General features: G+C 52.1%; 1 long non-coding RNA gene across 1 annotated transcript; it reads left to right on the top strand.

The window, feature by feature from the left end:
• Positions 1–2,640: 2,640 nt before the first annotated feature.
• LOC125531547 (uncharacterized) lies at positions 2,641–5,116 on the top strand. Its single transcript, XR_015612185.1, has 4 exons — positions 2,641–3,062; positions 3,244–3,410; positions 3,606–3,841; positions 4,060–5,116. It is a non-coding gene; the product is annotated as an uncharacterized LOC125531547 (long non-coding RNA).
• The last annotated feature ends 2,849 nt before the right edge of the window (positions 5,117–7,965 follow it).

Genomic DNA, 7,965 nt, shown 5'->3' with positions numbered 1-7,965 from the left:
AAAATCACTCGGACGGCGATAACCACTCGGAGCACGACACTTCACTCGACGAGCTCATTCCACTCGACCGTGTAACTCACTCGGATATGCAAAGACCAATAGTCAGCATGATGGTTTGTAGTGGGCAGGCATTATGGCATTGATGCTCCACCGTGTAACATAAGGGGTGAGGGGGTGGCGCACTCTATATAAGCCACCCCCACCACTAGACTAGGGGGCTTCTTTTTTCTTCCATCTCTCTCTCTCTCTCTTTCACCATTAGTCTCAGGACTACGGGGATCCGTTCTCCTCTCATTGTAATCTCTGGATACATACTAAGATAAAACAAAGCCTCTCCGGAGCACGAGACGTAGGGTTGTTATCTTCACTGTGAGAGGCCCGAACTCGCTAAAACCACCGTGTCACCCATATGCATCTCGATAGATCATGCTCCTTTATCCTACCCCTCTTTTATTGTCGGAATCGTTACCACGACAGTTGGCGTCCACCTTTGGGCATGGTGTCTATCGAGCCATGATTCATATGGTTCTTTCTTCAATCGCCGGCAATAGACTAATTTCTGCAGAGGGGAGAGCCACGACAATGGATGTCCTCGCAGACGCTCAGCCCCAGTGACTCCCCGTCGGCGCCGCGCTGCAGCACGCCACCGTCGCCCTCCTCAAGATCTTTCTCGGCTCCAACGGTGATGGCAAGAAGTGACCCGCGCTCGCCACAGCACGTCACCGTCGACCGCTCCGGCGGCTACGCCGTCGTCTCGCTGTCCGGTGACCTGCGCCTGCCGCAGCGCGTCACCGCCGACCGCTCCGGCGGGTACAGCGCGACCTGAAATGCCACGGTCAGATTCGCCGTCACTGCCAGCGCCGCTAGGCCGGTTGACATGCTGCTCTACGCCTGCGAGGTACACATTCCGAACTTCTCTCTGGCACCGCCGATGACCCCATTCCCAGGTACGCAAGTCAATTATAGCAGTTAATTACGTGATTACTTATTGCGATAGTTAAGCTAGCCCATGCAAAAACTTCTCGCCCACGACCTCAAGTCCTCGGACCGTTAGCCAATCATTTAATGGTCCGCTGGGCATGCAGAGGAGTTAATGCGCCAGTTTTCTCTGCCATCGATTGATGACTAATGCACAGGGTAATTTGTGCATGCATGCACGGCCATCCATCCGTGGTCTTTACGCCCTCCAAAATAGCATTTATGCGTGGACACTTTATTAGTCCAACGCCAAATATTCGTGGAGGTACCTGTACTTGCTAACTTGCAGGTTTGCTAAAACTAGTAAGTGTGCACGTGCAACGCACATATAGCCACAAGAGTAAACTTTTATGTACATCTTAGTTATGAGACAATTATTTAAATAAACACCATTGCTAAGTGGATCGTTCGTATAATCATCCTCTTAACTCGTTTTTGTGGGATAAAATTTGCCACGATATGTACGATATCATGAAATATGAATGAATGTGCAGAAGCTATACAGTGGTGCAACAATATATAGTGGTGTCAAAAGTTGGTTGTAAAAAGGGTCAAAAGCTGGTGATGTCAAAAACTGTCAAAAGAAGATCTTCATAACCAAATGATAAATGCCACACGTGTGGCACAAAGTAACACCACCCTGACGTTTGTTACAACTAAAATTGCCATACAAATCATAGATGCCCACATTGGGATGGTCGGAGTAGACCCGGAGCTCCACGAGGAGCAACATGTCCCGAGTTGGAGGACCGAGTCAAACTCCTGCCCCGATGATCAGCCTGTGACGTCGACCCACCGCCAGCGAACGCACCCAGAGAGGCAGACACTGCCACAACGGAAGAGAGACACACCGGCCACCGAGTATCCACTTCGGCGCCCTGGCCCGTCATCGACTCCTCAAGCAAGCTCCTTCCCCGCGGTCCAACGCCAAGATCACCACCGAGCACCCTTTGCCCTACCTCCACGCCCGCGGGAAGGAACCATAGCAACACCTCAGGCTGCTGGACGCCGGATCCGGTGCCCGCCACTGGGTCCGGCCCACGCTTACAACCCAAGGACACCTAGAGGAACAGCCCCCCGGCAACCGTTCCGTCCCCCGCACCGGCCCCCGCATGGCCCGGCGCCTGCGGAGCACGCCGATGCGCCGCCTCCGACCGCCGCACCACGTGCCCACCGCCACGTCGCAGGGCCCTGCGGCAGCCCCACGCTGCCAACAACAGCCGTCGTCCTGCACCGGCCCCTCCGAGCAGAGGAGAAGAAGGGGCCCCGCCGCCGCCGCGCCAACCGGGCTTTGCCCGAAAGCGCTAGCTGGCGGCAACGAGAGAGAAGGGGGAGAGATGGGGATTGGGGTCCGGCGGCTAGGGTTTCCCCTGCCCCGCCGGCGCTCGCAGGAGCATCACACGAGGGGAGGAAGGGGCAGCCGACACCTAGAATGGATCTTTTTAGAAGATAAAAAATTGATTTGGAGGAAGCCGCACTCACTCACAATCTTTTTTTTTGAAATAAACTCACAATCTCTCTCCGGTCAGTGCCTAATACTCCAGCAATATGTGACCATTAGTTAGTAGGAGTACTAAAAACTGATGATAAAAAAAGTTAGTTATCCTCCCCACCGCCCCCTCAGTCCCTCTACATTTCTGTCCCCGTTCCCCATTCTCCCATGGTGGCCACATCCCTCACCCCACAGCCTGGCGCCCTTTCTCGTGAACGCCGGCGCTCCCTGGTCCGGCCAACGCTCCCCTTCGTCACCACCGCCGGTACTCCCTGGTCAGGTGGAGGCTCCCCTTCGCAGTCGCTGCTCTTCCTCCCCTTCACGTCGAATCGGTCACCAAAGTGGCCGGGGAGGCCCTCGAGGTCGGCATGCTCGCGCCAGCGCTAGGCGCCGGTGGAGGCAGAGGCGGAGGCGTGGCACTCGCATGCGCCTTCTCTACCCCGCTCCTTCTCCGAATCCGGTGGCCGAAGTGCTCGAGGAGGCGCTCAAGCTCGGCATGCTCGCCGGCGACGGGCTTCTCGCTCCTCCGGATACCCTCGCCGTCGCCGCCATGAGCCTCTCCATCCTCTCTTGCGCGGTCGTCTGGGCCCAGGCAAGTCTCTCTCTCCAACCCCGCCGCCTGCTCCACCCCTGTCAATTCGGTTCGTCGCCAGGTGCATCGCCTCATTGAGAAATCACCATGAATGTTCCCAAGACCATGTCTAATTTATTCTGTTATAGGGCTTTGTTAGAAAAGCTGATTTAACTAAGTATTATTCTGCTCTACATTGCAGCACTGGTTGACATGATACAATATCTTTTCAAAAGATGATACATTATCTTCATGAAAGAAAGGAAGTTGGAGAAGTTATTATTTAAGAGGAATTCAGCGTCATGTGGTTCTCAAGAGCTAAAATGGAACAACAAGTGCAAGCCTGTCATGCCTACACTAACTAATCAGGTAGCATATGCAAATGTTTAAGCATACTACATTCAGATATGACATTTGAATATAAAATCTGGCAATTCTTTTTGTAATACTATTAAGCTCGTCATGGTGGTTACCATGAATGAGTGTCCCATTTAGTATTTTTTATATGAGAAATCATCAGCTTAGTTGGTGGTTGTGTTGATGAGAAGGCCCTTAATGGTTCAGATTTCCCGAGGGAGAAGAAGGAGGTGCCGAAAGGGTATGGGAGTAACAAGTCTGAATCGAAGAGTATATATGTTTTGATTTTGAGTTGCATTGCCCAGTATTTTTATTGTTCTAAGAAATCCATGGAGATGTCTATGGAACATTTCCTTGATGTGATAGGCATATTTGTTTACCACATTCAGTTGTTGGCCCTGCTGTTGACGTCCATGGTGGCGCTGATGATGATCTTGGCAAGGGTAATGCTTTGATTTCATAGACCTGTTGCTTTGATAGCTAGAGAATTAATTTCTCAAGGACTTTGTGATTTAGTGCTCTTATGGTATTTCATAAATCTGGCAATATAAAATTAATATCTAATTCTGGTTATGTAATGACCGACTGTTATCTTGCTTCTTACTCATGTATCTTCAGATGGGGTAATGCACTTCTCTTCTTTCTCCTCATGTATGTTCAGATTTGATGTATCTGCCTGGGGTCTTGGTATGTCCTTGAGCACGCATCAGGTATGTATGTATCTGTTTGTATATTAGTGCAGTTTGTAGTTCATTCGGTGCATGTCCCTAAACCAAAGAATTTTAGACATCTCAAGTAGCAAATTACATGGTTTGGTGTGTCATACATGATTTAATAGAAAGCACCACCACAGCCTTGCGTGTGCTTGTATAGCTACATGGTGTTTCAGAGCAGCACTCTATAATTTGGCACATGGCTTCATGATTTATCGTAGCCGCTTCACAGGGTGCATGCCTATGAGTGTCTATGTATGTGCATGTGTACTCGTCATAGGACCGAGCTGAAACTAATTATGATTAATTTGCCCATTCTGTGATGTGCGCTTACGTGAATACCATTGGCACCTTTGTAAATTCTCCAAGCTAAATCCAATATTTCAGGTGTTCTTTAACCACTCAATTCACCTTTGTAAATTCTGAAAGCCAACTTTTTTGACACCAGGCCAATTCAGTTAGTTACAAAATTGCAGTAGCCAAAACACTCTTCAGAATTCTGATCATCCTCTTCTTGCTCCCCTGAATCTGTGTCATCTAGCTCCCCTTCTTCCAGCTCCACCTAGAAAATGGTAGAGCATTCCTTGTAAAATAGGTACATACTTTTCAGCACAAATGGAGTACGGAAACAAGAAAAATACTTTGCAGGGATAACCAGAACATCATTCTTAGGTTACCAAGTTGATCCAATTGCACAAATAACTAACAGAACACATTGTTGGGTCAAATTAGAAAATCCCATCCATCTCCCCATGAACTGAAAGAATTTGCAGGCCACAAGTGTCCGCGAGCATCAAACCAACACATTCAAAGAACATACGACTGCGGCTGATCCGACAGCTAAGCCAAGAACTCATAGCCCCTACGAACTGAGTGCATGCAACATGGCAAGAACAAAACAAATAAATGAACAGGGTCTTGAATCTTACACATGGTTTAAGAGAGGCAGAAACTGGTGTTTGGTACGCCAGGGCCGGTCTCTGGTCTCGCAAGGTGTCAACCGCCTCAGTCATGCGCCTGCGCGGGTGATGCGCCGAGCCCCGGCCTCCTGGTCGCCGTCATCCCAGAGTCCCACCCGCTGTCCGCCGTGTCGCGCGAGAAACGGTCAGGCCCCGCTGCCGGCGTGGCCATGCCATGGCTGCAGAGCGCGACCTCCACCGTGAGCTGCCTCGACCACCCCCATAACAGGCCTACCTCCCCACGATGCCGCACACGCTGCCCGGCCCGGCCTGCCGAAGCTCGCCACCGTCGCCTGCCATCGTCGTCGAACATTAGTCGTTGTCGCCACTCGGACGTTTAGGGATAACCCTAACACCGTCGTCTCCTTGATGCGGACGATGCCGTCGCGTGCCGAGAGCAGCAGCTGCTGTGCGCTCTGGTACATCTCCGACGGCGCCCCAGTCCCAGCTGGACAAATCCATGTCCGCGACGGTTGAGATAGAAGACTCCTCCTTTAGGTTGTTTTGGCGTGTTCAATGGCGTTTCCGCGTGATTGTAGTTGATTTTTTCTATGTGCGTGACTTCAGGGGTTGAAATGAATGAATCACAAAGGCAAACGATGGCAGTTTCTATTTTTGCGTGCGTGATTGTAGGGAGTCAACGACGTGGGTGTGAAGTTTGATAATTTTCTCTTGGTGGAGTATGGTCAACCAACATAAATTGCTAAGTACACACAGAGAGCGGATTAGATCAAGGCTAGCGGTTGGATTAAGTTTAATGGGTCTAATCCTACAGTGGTAATAGGTTCGTGTATGTTTGTAGGGTGCGTGTAAAGAAGTTTATGTTTGATTGTTATGGCGTGTTGAATGGCGTTTCCGCGTGATTGTAGTTGATTTTTTCTATGTGCGTGATTCCAGGGGTTGAAATGAATGAATCACAAAGGCAAACAATGGCAGTTTCTATTTTTGCGTGCGTGATTGTAGAGAGTCGACGACGTGGGTGTGAAGTTTGATATTTTTCTCTTGGTGGAGTATGGTCAGTCAACATAAATTGTTAAGTGCATACAGAGAGCGGATTAGATCAAGGCTAGCGGTTGGATTAAGTTTAATGGACCTAATCCTACAGTGGTAATAGATTCGTGTACGTTTGTAGGGTGCGTGTAAAAATGTTTATGTTTGATTGTTTACTAGTAGTAAAGACGAACAAAGTCGCCTGACCGACTCATCATTTATTCCACTCAGCGGATGGCGTTGCGACCAGATCACAACCTAGTTGTGGTTCATTCGGTCGATTCACCTTTTCGCTCGGCCGGCTAACGAACGGGTTCACTCGGCCGGCTAGCCCAGGGATGATTTTTTGCACTCTAGACAATTAACGTGTAGGCTAGCTACTAGGTTGGAACATGCAACCACCAGCGCCATCTGACTCGTCGTCGTCTGCGAGGCCATCGTCGAACCTTCACGCATGACCATCGACACCGTTCGGCTTGTCATAGTCTCCAGCCTCATCTGCAACGTCATCGACAAACCCCCATATACGGCCCCTCTCTCCGAGGGCTGGCGGCACTCCGCTTTGATAACGATGAACCCGGCAAACTAAGTCTCCAGCCACTCAGCAGAGGATTAAGGACCTTATCCTCTCCGATCATTTTACAAATTAGCTCACAAATTACTCGACACTCGCTTAACAGTTCCTTTTCTGTTCGAACCCAGGTTCACTCGGACGGGACTTAAGCTCACTGAAACGCATATTCGGATGAATTTGCTCGGATGGATAACAGACCACTTCGGCAGTCGAACACAGACGTTTCAGTCCAGCAACCACTCGGTTGGTCACCAAATAACCACTCGGCCGCCCCGCGCGTCACCACTCGGTTGGTCACCACATCACCACTCGGCCGCCCCGCGCATCGCCATCGGTTGGTCACCTCATAACCACTCGGCCGCCCCGCGCATCGCCATCGGTTGGTCACCTCATAACCATTCGGCCGCCTTGTGCGTCGCCATCGGTTGGTCACCTCATCACCACTCGGCCGCTCCGCACGTCGCCACTCGGTTGGTCACCTCATAACCACTCGGCCGCCCCGCGCGTCGCCATCGGTTGGTCACCTCATAACCACTCGGCCGCCCCGCGCGTCGCCATCGGTTGGTCACCTCATAACCATTCGATCACCCTGTGCGTCGCCATCGGTTGGTCACCTCATAACCATTCGTCCGCCCTGTGCGTCGCCATCGGTTGGTCACCTCATCACCACTCGGCCGCCCTGTGCGTCGCCATCGGTTGGTCACCTTATCACCACTCGGCCGCTCCGCGCATCGCCACTCGGTTGGTCACCTCATCACCACTCAGCCGCCCTGCGCGTCACCATCGGTTGGACACCTCATAACCACTCGGCCGCCCCGCGCGTCGCCATCGGTTGGTCACCTCATAACCATTCGGCCGCCCTGTGCGTCGCCATCGGTTGGTCACCTTATCACCACTCGGCCACTCCGCGCATCGCCACTCGGTTGGTCACCTCATCACCACTCGGCCGCTCCACACGTCGCCACTCGGTTGGTCACCTCATCACCACTCGGCCGCCCTGCGCGTCACCATCGGTTGGTCACCTCATAACCATTCGGTCGCCCTGTGCGTCGCCATCGGTTGGTCACCTCATCACCACTCGGCCGCTCCGCACGTCGCCACTCGGTTGGTCACCTCATCACCACTCGGCCGCCCTGTGCGTCGCCATCGGTTGGTCACCTTATCACCACTCGGCCGCTCTGCGCATCGCCACTCGGTTGGTCACCTCATCACCACTCGGCCGCCCTGCGCGTCGCCATCGGTTGGTCACCTCATAATCACTCGGCCGCCCCGCGCGTCGCCATCGGTTGGTCACCTCATAACCATTCGGCCGCCCTGTGCGTCGCCATCGG

Source organism: Triticum urartu, chromosome 7A (genome assembly GCF_056163025.1).
Source record: "Triticum urartu cultivar PI428250 chromosome 7A, HENAU_Tu73, whole genome shotgun sequence".
Lineage (NCBI taxonomy): Eukaryota > Viridiplantae > Streptophyta > Magnoliopsida > Poales > Poaceae > Triticum > Triticum urartu.
This window is presented reverse-complemented; position numbering and strand designations above follow the sequence as displayed.